The sequence below is a fragment of the Cibotium barometz genome, chromosome 12 (assembly GCF_041138505.1).
Source record: "Cibotium barometz isolate CiBa-2024 chromosome 12, ASM4113850v1, whole genome shotgun sequence".
NCBI lineage: Eukaryota > Viridiplantae > Streptophyta > Polypodiopsida > Cyatheales > Cibotiaceae > Cibotium > Cibotium barometz.
The window spans coordinates 35,004,738-35,023,194 of NC_141057.1; positions in this window are offsets into that span (position 1 = coordinate 35,004,738).

The window sequence follows — 18,457 nt, forward strand, 5'->3', positions numbered from 1 at the left end:
GTCACTTTTAAATATACAGATAGATATATCATACACACATCGAAACACACACACATACACACACATATATATGTATTACATATGTATGTATGTATGTTATAAATGTAAATAAAAACACACACATATAAATATATGTTTTCTATTTAATTTATATTTTATTAAAAGCTACTTTTTATTCTCTATCTCTCGCTCTCTTTCTCTCTCTTTTCACCCTCTCCCTCGTTACATCTCTTTCTCTCTCTCTCTCTCCAGGTCTGCCCCATCTCACTCTCTCTCAAGCACATTCTACACAGATGCAAATGTACGCACATGCATGCATACTCTCATGTATCCCATTTTGACTAGTAGCATTAGCTTCCCACTCTCCCTAGTTGCTGCTTCCGGATGCTCCCTATCTACTGATGTATTGTAGGGCTAGATACTTACCTTCAGTCCTTTCTTTTCTTTTCCAGATAGCGTATCAGATGTCACATGGTTGTAACTTTGGTCTCATAGGTCACTTTGGCCTTTTGAAGACGTTAATATAACATTTCATTTCTCTCTCTCTCTCTCTCTCTCTCTCTCTCTCTCTCTCTCTCTCTCTCTCTCATACACACACACACACATGTACACACTGCATATACACTAATGCAAACGCACACTCTCTCCTCCCACACAAACTATCTCTTACGTAGAAATTCTCTGCCTCTCTCTCTCTCACACACACACACACATGTACACACCGCACATACACTAATGCAAATGCGCACTCTCTCCTCCGACACAAACTATCTCCTACATAGAAACTCTCTCTCTCTCTCTCTCTCTCTCTCACACAGAGATTTACACACATATATAATTTTAATTAATTAAATTTTAATGGTAAGGGATGAGTGGTGAGGACATGTAATCTCTCTCTCTCTCTCTCTCTCTCTCTCTCTCTCTCTCTCTCTCTCACATGCACATGCACATGCACACCCTCTTTCTCTCACATACACATGCACACACTCTCAAATGTCGAAACTCTCTCTCTCTCTCTCTCTCTCTCTCTCTCTCTCTCTCTTACACACACACACACACACATGCACATGTACTAATGCAAACACACTCTTTCCCCCCCCCACACTCTCACACATAGACTTACATGTCTCTGTCTCTCTCTGTGTTTCTCTCTCTCTCTCTCTCTCGCCAGCCACCATTACCTCCACAGAGATTTGGGGTGAGTATGCAGCATCCCTGTACACAGCACCAGGACAGCCACCCCTGCCAGACCCATCGGAGCCATGCCTAGAGACATGTGCTTTCTTTACTGCTGAGATGGTAAGGAAAGCTATTGAGAGGATGAGGACTGGGAGAGCATATGATCATGATGGTTTGGTAGCAGAGCACTTTATTCGTGCCAGAGATATGCTTGCAGAGCTTATTGCTATGATGTTTAACCGAGCCATGTGTGAGGGTTTTCCTGAGACTTGGAATATGTCCACGATTGTACCTATCTTCAAGTCAGGGGATTCCATGCTTCCTCGGAATTATCGTACCATCATGATTGGTCACACATTGGCTAGATTATATGCATCTATTCTTGAGTAGGAGTTGAGTAGATGGGCAGAGAGAGAGGGCATACGTGCATCAGGGCAAGCAGGAGAGGTTTCTCCACTCTTGACCATATCTTGGCACTCAGGCAGGGTTCGGGAGAGGTTTCTCCACTCTTGACCATATCTTGACACTCAGAGCTATTATTGAGGAGGGCAGATCATATGGCAGGAGGATTTATTGTTGCTTTGTGGATTCCCGCAAAGCTTTTGACACAGTATCGAGAGCCAGACTGATGCGCAGACTACAGGAGATGGGAGTGCCACAGAGTTGATTTGGGAAATCATGGCTTTATATAGGACAGTTGTGGGGACAGTTGTGGGGCAGGTACGTACTACTCAGGGTATATCTGAGATGGTTCACTCCACTACTGGGGTGAAACATGGCTACCCCCTTTCTCCCACCTTATTTGGGATGTATGTGGATGGGGTTTCGGACTATGTAGAGCGGGAGGGTGACAGAGGAGCATAGCTAGCAGGGACATGGATTCCACCGTTATTGTATGCCGATGATATTGTGTTGATCTCATATTCTCTAGAGGGGATGCAGCGTCATTTGGATGCATTGCACACGTTTGCACAGGATAGTGGATTGTCTATTAACCTTGGTAAAACCAAGGTGATGGTGTTTAACACGACAACACAGTGGGTTAGGAGGTCAGCACCCACCTTTATATAGAGACAGTGGAGTATACAGATGCATATACTTACCTTGGTGTGGTTTTTAGTGGCCCACTATTTTCCTTGAGGAGAGCAGATTGACCAGGGCTATTAACCTTGGTAAAACCAAGGTGATGGTGTTTAACACGACAACACAGTGGGTTAGGAGGTCAGCACCCACCTTTACATATGGTCAAGAGACAGTGGAGTATACAGATGCATATACTTACCTTGGTGTGGTTTTTAGTGGAGCACTATTTTCCTTGAGGAGAGCAGCGGAGACCAAATTGACCAGGGCTTATGTAGCATTGGGGAGACTAGAGAGGATGTGTTCGCAGGTTCAGTTTCACGAACTTCGAACAAAGCTCTGGCTCTTTAACACTTTGGTCACTTCAGCCATGCTATATGGAGTGGAGATATGGGGACCCTCAGTGGATCACCACAGCCGAGCTAGTAGCACTGATGGATGGAGCGGCCCTTGGTTTCTATGATTTCCTGGATGATTAGGGCCATGGCCTCCATACCACATGATATTATCCGTGCAGAGATGGCTGCCCCCCCATTAGTAGTAGAGGCACTCACTCGATCAGTCTCCTTTATACATAGCACTTGGGCTCTCCCTAGAGACAGATATGCTCACTTAGCCCTGGAGCCTTCACGATAGTTGGCATCACAGGGAGACAGATCATGTTGGTATGCACAGATGATAGCTTGGTTCCAGCTGCATGGCTTTAGTATCGACAGGCTACCTCCATTTCAGTACTTCCTGGATGCACCCTCCCTCTCTCTCACACGGGCAGAGATTACCAGACTTATCAGGCAGGACTTGACTCAACTGGACACTAGGAGGACATGGATACAGCCGACACACGAGCTTGGTACGAAGATGGCTTTCTATAGAGATCATCTTCTCCAGCTCACGGAGGATGGGATTGTGATTAGACCCAACTACATGGATGCTTATTTTTCTCATGGGGTACGGTGTGCTATTGGTCAAATGCGCACATCCTCACACCTGCTAGAGATTGAAACTGGCAGATTCAGAGGAGTACCAGCTGAGGCCAGGATTTGTCAGTTGTGCCAGATGGAGCCAGAGACAGAGTTACATTACATATGTCACTGTCCAGTATATTATGAGATACGAGGCCGTTTTCACAGCCTGTTCAGAGATGGTTTCGGACCACTTTCCAAAGTCATGAGATACCAGGAGATCAGATATGCCTCGGATTATACTTGCTGGAGCTACGTAGATATAGAGAGGGTCTCTTGAGAGGGAGGGGATTAGAGAGGGAGAGACACCTACAGAGGCAGGTTACAAACTTCTTTCGACCAGAGATTGAGCAGTCAGGCCAGCAGGCATTGCAGCTAGCCCCAGAGTATAGCCGCACAAGAGATACACTGATTGATCAGGCTATAGAGCTGGGGCGGTCCAGGCACCCCAAGATGAGAGGCCCATCTTGACACCGGCGAAGACTACAACAGAGGATCAGGACCATACTAGCACAGCATGGGAGACATCCAGTCAGAGTTCTCACCATGGAGGACATTGATTATATCTGCCATCGACCGATAAGAGACATCTTTGGATAGTGATGTATATGATGCTTACCTTTGTTGCTAGAGTTTTCCTTCCCATATGTTATCCATTAAGAGCTCCTAGTACCTTACTTTTCCCCATAGTTGTTGTTTCAGTTTCAGTTAGTTGTTTAGTTGTTTTAGCTTTTCTTACATAGACATTGTATCAGATCCACCAATTGTTGTAACCTTTTTGGTCTCATAGGTCATTTTGGCCTTTTGAAGACGTTAATATATCATTTCATTTCTCTCTCTCTCTCTCTCTCTCTCTCTCTCTCTCTCTCTCTCTCTCTCTCTCTCCGCTCCACTCACAGACACACGCTATCTCTCTTCTCACACACACTCGCCCACATATAGAAACTCTCTCTCTCTCTCTCTCTCTCTCTCTCTCTCTCTCTCTCTCTCACACACACACACACACACATGTAAATATATATTATCTATAATATTATGTTTTATTATATTTAGAGACGTATACATATAGATACATGTGCATTTATAAAATAAATAAACACATATAAACATATATTTTTAATTAATATTAAAATTTAATACGTGGGGATGCATGATGAGGTGTGTTCACTCTTAAATAAGTGTATTTTATATACAATGTCTTTTGTCTTCTCTTTTACATACATATGTGTGTGATTGTGTGTGCACATACATACGTATGTGTGATGGTGTAATGTCTTCACGCGTTCATGCATCATGCAAGTGTGTCTTGATTGTGTCTATGTGTTAGTGTGTATTTGTTGTGTGTGTGTGTACATGGTGTGTGTGTTTTTATTTATGTGTATCCATAGCGAGTGTGTGTGTGTACATGGTGTGTGTTTTTATTTATGTGTATCCATAGCGAGTGCCTGCATGTACGTGTGTGTGAGCATGTGAATATACTCGTGTGTACATCTATGTGTGTGCACGTGCAAGTGCATATGTGTGTGTGAGTGTGTGCATGTCCATGTGTGTGAACATGTACTTGTGTATGTGAGTGTATTTATGTGCTTGTGTGCATTTGATACAATAATACATCTTCTCATGAGAGGAGAAAAGAGAACATAGAAAGAAAAGAGAACTTCATCCAAGAAAAGAGAACTTCATCCAAGGAACCTACAATTCTTACAAACCATGTTTAATCTCTCTCTCTCTCTCTCTCTCTCTCTCTCTCTCTCTCTCTCTCTCATTCTCATGAAATAATTAAACCATATAAGGAAAACATTAAGAGAATTAATATTCCCCGTAGACGTTTGCCTATCTCAGCCTGTCTTGACTCCCTATATACAAGTACATGCCTGCAACTTGTAGCCACTGTATCTCTCTGGTTTTTCGTCAGAATATAGTCGAGTTGGTACTTAACATTATGGGAATAGACCTAGTCTACAACTCAAGTGGGCCATTTTGCTAAATTCAACCATATGCAAAAATCGACCTATTTTTGGGGGATCTTTATCATACATATGCTATTTTTATCATAAATTTATTTTCTTTATATTTTTCTAATTGATTAGAGATATTCATGTACTCTCATCTCTAACTATAATTTTTATTGAATAAATATAATTAAATTCTCAAGAAAGTTCACTCTCATATAGATACACTTCCAAATTTTTTAAGTATTGTATAAGTACCACAATACCTTGGACTTAATTTTGAAACTTTTTCACTTTTTAAAGTTTTTTAAGAAACTTTTACATAAACCATAACTAATAAAACGATCTTGTGTTCTTTCAACATTACTTCTTGCAATGATTAGACTATCTTGTATGCCTTTGAGAAGGTCTTTTACACTCTACAATTTTCCTTTTTGTAACCCAACTGCTATGGGTGCTCTAGGTTGAAATCCATATATTAACATAAATAAACTAAAACCGGTAGCAAAATGTTTAGCACTATTATAAGCAAATTCTAATAATAAAAGATACTCATCCCAATTGTTTTGCTTATGATTAACGTATGCTCGAAGCATTTCTTTTAGGACTTGGTTAGCCCTTTCCATTTGTCCATCACTTTGTGGATGTTCAGATATACTCATACTAAGTTTGGTGTCTAATTTTTTGAACGCTTTTTTCCAAAAATGGCTTGTAAACTTTGTATCTCGATCACTTACTATATCTGTTGGGTGGCAATCCATACAATCTATATAGATGATGGATAAACATTCTAGCTGATTCTGGTGTTTAAAATTACTTATTTTTTAGTTGGTATAAATTATACCAGCTTTGTTAACCTATCCACTACTACCCACATTAAATCATGTCATCTAGTTGTTCGGGGTAGTCCCATTATGAAATCCATAGAAATACTTTCCCACTTATCCTCAAGTATTTGTAGTCGTTATAATATTCCATTTACTTTTAGGCACTCAACTTTATTGACTTGGCACTTAGGGCATTTTATAACATAAGTTTGGATGTCCTTCTTTAAACCTACCCAATAAAACTATCTTTTAACAAGTACATAGGTTTTAGAAATTTTCGGGTGCCCCACACTTGGATTGTCATGACATTCTAGTAATATATTCTCACAAATATTTTCTTCTTTAGGTACACAAATGCCACCTTTATATAATAAGTACCCATTATCACCATTTTCTTTACTCTCTATTTGAAAGTTATCTTTTTTAATCAAGTAATTCCAAACTACTTGTGATAGCTAGGGTCATTAGCACATTTTCCTTTTAAGTGAGCTAGCAACTCACTTTTTAGTTGAGTAAAACTCAACTCATTTATCATGGGTGTTCAACTTAGAGCATCTACCACGACATTAAATTTTCCTTTTCTAGATCTTATTTGAAAATCCAACTCTTGTAGGATTTCAACCCATTTAGCCTTCCTACCTCTTAACTCCTTTCGAGTATTTAACTATTTAAGACTTTCATGGTCAGACAATACTTTAACATTGGCACCATACAAATAATGATGCCACTTTTCAAGTATTTAACTATTTAAGACTTTCATGGTCAGACAATACTTCGACATTGGCACCATACAAATAATGATGCCACTTTTCAAGAGCATGTACAATTGCAAATAGTTCTTTTTCATAAGTTGAATAGTTACTTTGAGCTTTGTCTAACTTTTTACTTTCAAATGCAACTGGCCTTCCCTTAATGCTGCTCTTACAACAAAAATACTAGCATTGATTTCTAATACAAATAGTTCATTTGGATCCACTATTTGCAAAATCGGAGTAGTAGCTATTACTACTTTCAATTTTTCAAAACTAGTTTGTTGACCAACTAAATTGTTTTCCTTTTCCTTTAAGCTGGTTCTCGTCATTGGAACATCTATCTTAGCATAATTTTTTATATACTTTCGATAGAACCCTGTAAATCCTTATTGGATGGGGCCTTCCATCTCAATCTAGCTTCAAATTTAGCAAGATCCATAATACAAATCCCTTCCTCAAACACACTGTGTCCAATATATTGTACTTATTTTTTTTAAAAGTTATATTTAGATTTTTTAGTAAATAATTTATTTTTTCTCATGAATTAAAATACTTTTCTAAGGTGCTCAATATGTTTTTGTTCATTTTTACTAAAGACTAGTCTATCATCAATAAAAACCACCACAAATTTTCCTAAATAAAGATGAAGTATAGTGTTCATCGTGGTAAGAAAAGTAGCGGGAGCATTAGTTACACCAAAAGGCATAACCAAAAACTCATAATGTCCAAAAGATGTCCTAAATGCTGTTTTTGGCACATCATCAATTCTAATTCTTACTTGATGATATCCATACCTTAAATCTATCTTACTAAAATATTTAGCACCTTTGAGTCAATTAAACAACTCATCTATCTTGGGAATATAAATTTATTTTTTATTATCATTATATACAATCCACGATAATCTATGTACAAGCACATAGATCCATCTTTTTATTATCATTATATACAATCCACGATAATCTATGCACAAGCACATAGATCCATCTTTTTTCTTCACCGATAATATTGGTGAAGCCCAGGGAGATTTACTTGGCGTAATAAAGCCTTGTTCTAAATATTTAGCCAATTGTTTTTTAACTTCTTGTCTTTCGATCAAACTTACTCTATAAGGTGGCTTACTAATTGGCTTTGAATCCTTTAAAACTTATATGGGATGATTTGTCCCTCTATCTAGAAGTAAACCTTTTGGCAATGTTTTTGGAAAAACATCTTTAAATTCTTCTAATAAATTCTTCAAATAAGAATTAACTACTTGACAAATACTTAAATCAAGCTTTAAATTGTTCAAAGAAGAATTAACTACTTGACAAATACTTAAATCAAGCTTTAAATTGTTCAAAGAAGAATTAACTACTTGACAAATACTTAAATCAAGCTTTTCACAATGGTTTTTAAATTGAGGCATTGCATAACACAAAAACATTTGTTCTATTTCATTATCTTGATGAAGCTTTTGGAGCTCAATATAACATATCAAAGGAGAAGATAGTACATTGTGCTCTCCTTGCAATGTAGTAAATTTTCCGCTAGGCTCAAATGTTAGTGTACTAGGCAAATAGCTTCTCGAAAGTGTTTCTTCCAATGAGAATAACCATTCTCTCCCAAGAATTACATCTACGGTTGATAAATGTATAACTTGAAATTTTAAAGTGCTTCATACTCTTGAATCTTTATCCAAACTTGGTTTACCACAGTATCCAACTCATCTTTATCATAGCCATTGGCTAATGATAACTTATGAGAACTTGGGACTTGAGGCAAATTAAGTTTCTTAACCAAGTTATAATTTAAAAAGTTGTGTTGCCGTATCATCTTTTTTTTTCCCAAGAAAAAAGATAATTCAATTAGTTAGAGAAAACAGCCACAAAGGGCTAAGTTCAACAACGAAGGGCTAAATACAAACTCGTCTCATATAAGGGCGGGAAACAAGTAATCATAAAGGGGAGAGATGCTTTTCCTCCGGCTAGCCACTCTATGAGCAAAAGGCTATCTCATACAGGGGGTCATACAGGGGGAGGGGGGAGAAACAACCACACAGGTGGTTTTTAGTGCCAAATGGGATCACCACCTCTATCTGTGAAGAAAGGGCCAGGCCAAAGTCTCAAGAAGGCTTCCGCATGCGGTCAAAACCTCCCTGCAGCTTCCCCCCCCCCACTGACCGCGGAGGGTGTGAATGATGTCGAGCCATATGCTCCTGATGGTCTCAGCCGGCGAAGTGTGGGTACCCTCGATGGCCTCGTTACATCTAGCACGCCATATGTGCCAGGTTGCTATGCTACTGCAAATCTCCTAGTGTTGGCATGAGCCTAGACGCCAAACACCTATAGGTGGGGCTGTGACTAGTACTACTGCAATACGATAGTGGGAGACCTCAAGGCCATGGCCTCCCTCATCCTCCTCGTAAGTCCTGACCACTCTAGCCTCGTTGGCCCAAGCGATAGTATCCCAAGTAATAATCCAGGTCGATGCCTTGTCCATAGCAAAGATGCAGAGAATCCGCTATCAAATCTATTGAACCTTCGGGCAATCCCAAAGGCAATGTCGCTGAGACACTTGGGGATGGCCGCACCTTGGGCAAGTTGCTGAGACCGACCTCCAACTGTTGGCCACTGCCAGACTCTTGTGTGCCGTCAACCAGAGGAAGAGAGTGATCTTCCTCGGCCGAAAGCTGTCCCAAAGCCTCTTCCAAAAATCTAAAAGGAAGCGTTGTGATAGGCCCTGAGACTGCCAGTGTGCTACTATTGTCGGTGTGCCATCTATCTCTGACATTTGGATCCTGCGGCCAAGCCGCGCTATATATGCAAAGAAAGGGGCATCCAGAGTCTCCACCCGATATGTGGGATCATGCCACATCCACTCTCTAGGGTCCCACTACAACCACATGAGAGGTTGGCACTCCCAAATCCATAACCGCCAAAATCTTTCCCTAGCACCTTGGCCGGTGCTGGATCTATGTGCCATGCACGTGCCCAAAAACCAATCACCCTCACCCTCTGCAAGGTGCAGCCTCTGAAATCCTTCAAGGGGTGCTCTGATCTCTCTAAGCTGCCATGTAATCCAATAGAAAAAGTGAGTAGACAACTGTCCTCATCTGCTCCATAGACCGCCACGAGAATATTGTGTCTTATGGAACACGCCTAGCCACATTGGGGGGGTCGGGTCTAGAATAGGAGTCAACCACTCTGGAGGAATAGCTGAGTCGATGTCGATGCTGAGCTTGTCTCTACCTCGGATCCCTGTCAAGCCTCTCTCCTTCTCCTCTTGAGGAAACTGCTTGTGTGCGACCCAATCTCTGTTAGATATCCGTAACGCCGCTACGGGCGTTACCACAGGAGGGGACGGCCTCTGGCTCACCACCAGCCATAGAGGAAGAATGAGGATTGCCCCTCATCCCCCAGGCTATATAGTGTGTGGCCTGCCATCCACACTAGCCTGGCCGCCCATGACTCCACATGGGCGTCCTCTCCCACTGAACCCCGGACATGGCCATCCGGTCTGCCGCCGTCGGTCATAGGCGTTACAGCCCACGTGACATTACCCCCCCTTAAGAAGAGTTTTCGTCCTCGAAAACAAACTAAGGAAACCTTTTGGAAATTACACTACAGCGTTCCCAGGTAGCTACCTTCTCATCCCTATCTGTCCATTTAACAAGTACCTCCTGGTACACTTTATGTCGGGTTTGTCTGTCACGATACTCTAGAATCTTTTCAGGTTCATGTGGTATCTTTGGTGGCTCTATCAAGTCCACCAAAATCTCTAGAGAAACTGCGTTCTCTAACCCGTGAACTGATTTCTTCAGTTTACTGACATGGAAGAGAGGATGGACTTGAGAACTCTCCGGTAACTCAAGTTTATATGCTATGTCCCCAATTTTCTTAAGGATTTTAAAAGGACCACAATATCTCGGAGAAAGTTTATCACACTTTCTCATTTTCATGGTTTCTGACTGCGCAGGAACCTTGAGGAATACAAAGTCACCTTCTGCAAAGGTCACCTTTCTACGTCCTTTATCCGCATAAGTTTTAGCGCGATCCTGAGCGCTACGAATGCTCTCACGTGCGGCTTTGAGCATATCATTCATATCTTCAAGGAAATCCTTGACAGATTGAATCTTATCCTTTTCTAGGCCTACAGCCATTGGAGATCTCAGCTGGAATCCATACATTAACATGAATGGTGTAAATCCAGTCGTCGTCCTGAATGCTTGGAGCTGTTATAAGCAAACTCCAATATGGGCAAATATTCTTCCCAATTTGATTGCTTCGCACATAAGAACACAACATATCCTCGAGTATTTGGTTAACCATTTCTGTTTGACCATCAGACTCCGGATGGTCCGCCGTACTCATACTCAGAGTAGTATCCAGCTTTTTGAAGACTTCCCTCCAAAAGTGGCTGTTGAATTTCTATCTCTATCTGACATTATATCTGCGAGCAAGCCATATAGCTTGTAGAGATGTTCAATAAAGAGTTTTGCCAACTCAGGCATTTTTACCATTTTCTTGGTGGCAATAAATTTTGCCATCTTGGTTAACCTATCCACCACCACCTAGACCGAGTCATTCCCTCGACTTGTCGTGGGTAAACCGGTGATGAAATCCATGGAAATACTTTCCCATTTTCCTTGAGGAATGCTTAAAGGATGGAGTAAGCCCCCAACCTTTAGCCTTTCATGCTTATTGACCTGACACTTATTGCATTGCAGCACATAAGTCTGGACGTCCTTGAACAAACTAGGCCAATAAAATTGTCGTTTGACTAGTGCATAGGTCTTTTGTATCCCGGGATGACTAGCACTTGGACTATCGTGACTTTCTCTAAGAATGCATGCTTGAAAGTCACCAATAGTTGGTACACACACCCTACCCTTGTAGAGTAAGTACCCGTCGTCAATGGAGTAGTTAGCATACTTCTCCCCCCGACGAAGTTTAGCATCATCCTTTGAAACCGTGTCGGAAAACAAAGGTGATGAAGGGCCTATGTCTGAGCTCTCCGGCTCAAAACTATACCCCGAAGACTCGGCTAGCCTCTCCGGACTAACTCTCACCTCGCTACCCGCCGCACCTACGGCCAGCCTCTCCGGACTAACTCTCGCCTCGCTACCCGCCGCACCTACGGCCAATCTCTCCGGACTAGCATTACTTGCCGACGAGAAAGGTGGGCGCGACTGTGACAAAGTGCGTACACGTACAGTGCACCAGACCTCTGTAAAGACAGGATCATGCTCACACAAGCCACAGAGTGATTCCAAGAACTCATTCTTGAAAACCGTAAAGCTTAACTCATTAATTTGTGGCATGCGGCTAAGCGCATTCGCCACAACATTATATTTATTCCTTTGGTAGCAAATTTGAAGGTCAAACTCCTGTAGGAGCTCCGCCCATCGAGCTTTCCGACCTTTCAACTTATTTTGACTCGAAAGCTATGTCAAGCTTTCGTGATCCGTACGTACTTCAAAAGTGGCACCATATAAATAGTGTCTCCACTTTTTAAGTGCATGTACGATGGCCAGTAACTCCCGCTCATAAGCCGAGTAGTTACGCTGAGCCCTATCTAATTTTTCCTGTCAAATGCAACAGGGCGTCCCCTCTGCAAAAGCACGGCTCCAATGGCCTCACCATTAACGTCTGTCTCCAAGACAAATGGCTCAGTAGGGTCAACTATAGTCAAAACAGGTGCAGCTGTTATGGCTACCTTAAGTTTTTCGAAGCTTCTTTTGTTGGTCTCCCTCCCAACATATATTCTTTGTTTTTGTGCACAATTGATCCGTTAACGGGACTACAATCTTCGCGTAGTCCTTTACATACTGTCGGTAAAGCCCCGACATGCCAAGAAAAATCTGCAGTTCTTCGAGATTTTTCGGGGCTAGCCACTTGAGAATAGCTTCCACTTTCTCAGGTTCCATCCGCGTACCATGGGCGGATATAATGTGGTCCAAATAGTGAATTTCTCTTTCAAAAAATTCACATTTGCTCTCCTTCGCAAATAGCTTGTGTTGTTGCAATAACTGGAACACTAATCGCAAATGTGCCAAGTGTTCTTTATGCGTTTTGCTGTACACAAGAATCTCATCTAGGAAAACTACTACGAATTTTCCTAAGTATGGACGTAAAACATTGTCCATCAGCGTCATAAAAGTCGCTGGAGCATTGGTTAGCCCAAACGGCATAACCAAAAACTCAAAGTGACCGAATCGTGTCCTGAATGCTGTCTTCGCAACATCCTCGACCTTAATTCTAACCTGATGATACCCAGATCTCAGGTCTATCTTAGAGAAATATTTCGACCCATAGAGTTGATCAAATAACTCGTCCATACGTGGCATAGGGTACTTATTCATGTCGGTAGGGTCAGTAAGGTACCGGTCAAAGTCGTGGTTTGCCAAGAGGTCATCGTCCCCCTCGGGGACTTAGTGTCCATATAATCCAGCTCATCGTCCTGAGCGGGGTCAGCCAGGTCGACGGCCTCTACGGGCATGCCAAGGTCAAGGGCAGGGTCACGAGACGTGGAAGGCGCCTGCGGGTCACGAGACGTGCCCGGAGAGCGCCCCTCTGAACGGGAGACGGCCTGGCATCTACGGCCAGCCAACTCGGTCGAGGTAAGGCCCGCGACCGAGGAGAGAAGTCTTGAAAAACCTACCGGACTAGTGGGTGGGGACACACTGGGACGGGCAGACATTTTTATTTACTTGCAATGTAAACAATGCAATAAACCAGAAATACACAACAGAAACATCGGATTATCCCTTGCCGGGATTATCCCTCCCCAGCCGAGCCGAGAGAGAGGATCCGTTTGAATTTAGTTTCATTTTTAATAAATTAAAAATGAATAATTAAAAAATATATATATAAATAAATATTTTTTTCTTCTTCTTCTTTTTCTTCTTCTGGCCGCCTACAGCGCTGGTTGCCTGCTAGTCGTCGGCTGCTCTGGTGGCCGTCGCTTGGCTGGCTGGCCACCGCCGCCGCCGCCGTCGCCTGGCTAGCCTGGCTGGCCGCCTAGGCAGCCTGGGCTGGCTGTGCCTGGTTGGCCTGGCCGCCCACTGGGCTGGCCGCTTGGGCTAGCCACCTAGGCTCTTCGCCCCCCTCACAACCACCACCCAGTAGAGACGGAGGTTCCTCTTCAACGCAAGTCGCCCCCCTCAGACGGCGCTTAGGGTGCTCTTCACCCCACCTCAAACGGCGTAATGCTTCAGCAGGCGGTCTTCGCCCCCCCACGCAGAATCAATGTTGGCTTTTCACAGCATTGTCTCGTCCGTATTGGGTCGTGGGGTTGGTCTTCGCCCCCCCCCAAACAGTAGAGACGGGTCATGGGGCTGGTCTTCGCCCCCCCACACCAAACCAAATTTTTTTTGCACACAAGCTTCAACGCAGAGAAAAAAAACGAGATCTTATCTGCAATCGCTTGTTGTGTGTGACGGGGAGAGAGAGAGAGAGAGAGAGAGAGTTCTTCCCTTCAAAATCTTCCTTTCAATTCTGGCCGCTTCCCTCCACACATTCCATTGGAGATAAGGATGAGAAGATGAATGGTTGAAAACCATTGAGTGGGCTCCGGTCCCCCGGTCACGCGCGGACCTTGACGACCCCTTCGAACCTACGGGCGTTACCACAGGAGGGGACGGCCTCTGGCTCACCACCCAGCCATAGAGGAAGAATGAGGATTGCCCCTCATCCCCCAGGCTATATAGTGTGTGGCCTGCCATCCACACTAGCCTGGCCGCCATGACTCCGCATGGGCGTCCTCTCCCACTGAACCCCGGACATGGCCATCCGGTCTGCCGGCCGTCGATCACAGGCGTTACAGCCTACGTGACAATCTCCAAGAGACCTGACTGGTCCCATGCTCAAGGCACCCCAAGATATGTGCGATCAGGCCCCTAGCATGTAGCCATTGGGTGAGCGGATTAGGGGGTTCCAGATCAAAGGCTACCGAAGCTGCTCCTTTGAGGCCACTGGAACAATCTGTCTGAGGGCTAGCCTGATATAATGCCAAGCACGAAGTAGACTGGCTGTGAATCTATCCTCAAAGGAAGGACTAAAACCACGGGCTTGCATCTCTGTGAAGATCCATCTAGTACTCTGTGGGCCAGGGCCTCCAAGGCTCGGAGTGTAGGCTGAAATCCGGGCCAGGAGAAAATCCTTCTAAGGCTCACCACCGGGTTGGAGTCCTATGACAATCAACTTGCCCAACAGGGCACGGCTTTGTATAGCTGGATCAATGAGGCTTAACCCCCCTCTGCTATGTGGCTGAATGATCACTCTCCATGCCACCTTGGCCCTGGTTGGCCTACCATCACTGTCGGCCCACAAGAAGTTCTGGATCAAATGTTGTACTTGGCCAATACAAGCCCCAGAAAAGGCCCAGCACAAGGTGATGTACCACATAGGTGCAAGAAATACTTGGTTCGCCACCGCCACTCTGCCTACTAGGGATAGCCTTATCGAACTCCATTATAGAAGCTTCTTCCGAATACTCAGAAGAAGCGGAGCGAGCTGTTGCTCAAGAGAGATATCAATGCCAACCTGGCAGTCGAGGTATCGGACTGGAGTGCCCCTCGAGATCCACTGGAAAGTCTCAACTGGTCGCCAAGTCGGGGTGGGTGTTGAGCCTAACCAAAAACCACACGACTTGTGCCAGTTGATCTGTGCTCCTAATGCACGGTAGAAAATCTCTATCGCTTTTGCGAATCTCTAGAGATTCCCAACATCTCTCAGCAAGGTAGGCTGTTGTGTCGTCTCTAAAAACTCTAAGTCCAACAGCTCCTCCTACATGCGGAGGGGAAGTGTTAAAACCCTAAGATCTCTCTAGATAATTGTTATGCATAAACATGCATAAATCAGGCATAAACTCAACCACCCAACCACCCCGAGCCCAAGGGATGCACACATGAATCATAAATGAAATACATCATACCTCTACCTTGATGTCCCATACCATCAAAAGGTATAACACAATCCAATAGTATGTAGCTATAGTGTGAAATGGTAAGTGAGTAGATATGGACCTCTACACAAGAGACCATAGCATAAGCCTCCAAGCCCCCAAGCCTCCCTTGATGAGTGTGCCCCATGCCCCTATTATATAGAAGGGCCCTCAAGTGACTCTTGACTTTCCATTTCCCATGTGTGACCCTTGGATGCCTGACCCTAACCTTAACCCTTAAGGTTAGTCCTAACCCATGTTCCCATGCTCCCATGCTCACAAGCCTAATGTGGGTTAGCCTCCTAGTATATGCACACATAATGTGCATATAACATAGCACACATAATGTACATATAACATACTTCCCCTCTCTCAAAACATTGCACTCTTGCAATGAAAAGAAGGAGAACTGCGCTAAACAATCTCAACCGACTCCCAAGTCGAATCCCCTATTTTCCTATCTTTCCACCTAATTTTAACCTCGGGGATTAGTCAACTACAAAGTTTCCTTTCCCTGAATTCAAGTACCTTATCAGGTTCATGTGGAACATAGGATTAATAATCGACTTCAACGAGTTCTTGAGGAGTAACTGTGTTATCCTCACCTCCCAGTTTCCCTTTCAACCTATTGATATGAAAGACTGGATGAACTCTAACATGTGGAGGTAGTTTTAAGTTCAAACGCAACCGTGCCAATCCGATGTATAACTCAAAAATGGACCACAATATCTAGGAGAAATTTGAGCATTTTCCCATTGACAAAGTCTAAAAATCTTTAGGAACATTAAAATAAACCAATGCTCCTGGTTCAAAAAACCGAGATGAGCGTCCCCTATCAACATAAAACCGTGCCCTATCTTGAGCACTCCTGATAGAATCCTGAGCTTCGGTCAGCATTTCCTACATATCATGCAAGAAATCCCTCGATACATCAAGCTCGATGTCCTTAAGACCGACATCAATAGGTGCCCTGGGTTGATACCCATACATAAGTATGCACGAACTAAAATCAATAGCCGTGTATTTAAAACTGTTATAGGTAAATTCCATCATTGGAATATATTTTTCCCAATATGATGATTTTCTAGAGACATATGTACGAAGCATATACACTATAATCTGATTCATACGCTCTGTTTGCCCATCAGACTGTAGATGATCAGAGCAATTCACATTCAAAGTAACTTCCTCGTTGTAAACCATTCGGAATAAAATAGGAAAACATGGCATTATAACAGCAGAAACCAGGGATTCATCGGCGCTCCGACATACCCACATCTGCATATGGAATAATTGATGTCCCGAGTTACCCATATCAACATAGAGTCATTAGCGTCTCGATGAGTTACATATGTCCATCCGTAAACCATCAGGTTGACTGTATAAATCACCTAAAGTACGGAACTAGAGAAAGAAATGCCAACAAAGGAATAATCCAAATTTCCTTATCCGAACACAACAAGATAAACTTGTTTAAACTCTAAAGAAAGAGATTTCAACAAGTGAAAATACCGATGAGATTACCCTCATCAAAACATGCAGGCTATAGATAAAAGTAATTTATCTAGAGAATGCCCACACTATAACTTCTAGTGAATTTAGAAAATGAGATTGTCTTTGAATGTTGAGGACAACATGCTAAGTGATGTAAGCAAAGCAATAATCTTGAGCCCAAATTATCCCATAAGATAATATATGTGAGGGATCACTAGCGTCCCATACCACCATGATACCACCCATACATACCTTAACAATTTGAAACTCCCTAGTATGCCGTCTAGGAAATATGAATAAAATCCTGTATAAAAGGAATAAGATGGCCTTATCCAGACTTTCACATACTAAACCTATCTCTATATACTTAAGACTACATCAAAGAATAATTCCTTATGAGTACATCATTAGAAAAGAAATTGAATTATTGGCGCCTTTCTAATGATAACTACTCAAAACACAATAAAGTTAGGGTAGAAAAATCACTCCCCTTGATATATAAGCAACTAGGTATCCGAGTTGGAATATGTACAAGAGTACAAGAAATATACTCCAAAATTACGTGCAAAAAACAAAGGTAAATGCTACCTTCAAAGCACATGTAATTATTCAAAAGATCAAAAGATCCTTATAAAACCATGGATAAAAGCATAGAAGCTCCTCGAATCCATAAAGACCATAAATCAATGCATACCATCTAATGGACATTAATCACGCCAAAAGAAGCATTAAAATTGGTGGCCAACTCATCAATCCGGAGTATATGAACATTGTATCGTTCAAGCAAAACTCCAAAGTAAGTAAGCGAAACACATGTGTGTAGCACTCAATTAAAAAAACCCCTAGACAGAAGTAATCTAGGCAGAACCTGATGAGTCCATATAAAACTTGGAAAACATCCAATAAAAATCCACCAAAACAAACCGATCAACTGACCCATGATAGAATTTGTCTTAGGCTTAAGAAATTAAGCACAAACCACACTTAAACAAGTGCAAAATAATTTATTATGAAAAAGTGTCAAAGGTGAAACACACTTTGAACGCAAATTATAGCCATCAAAAGAAATTAAGGAACATGTCTAAAAAGAATGGCTAAACAATGGTAAAAAATCATGAATACATCATTTAGAATTAATCTAAATATAAATATCCATTAATACGAGATATAATCGTATTAATAACATGCGAATAACCTGCATCTATCTAACGTCAGTACGAGAAAACGTACTTCAACATTAAATAACCCTCGAAAATATTAAATTCTCGAGAAAAAGAATTATCATG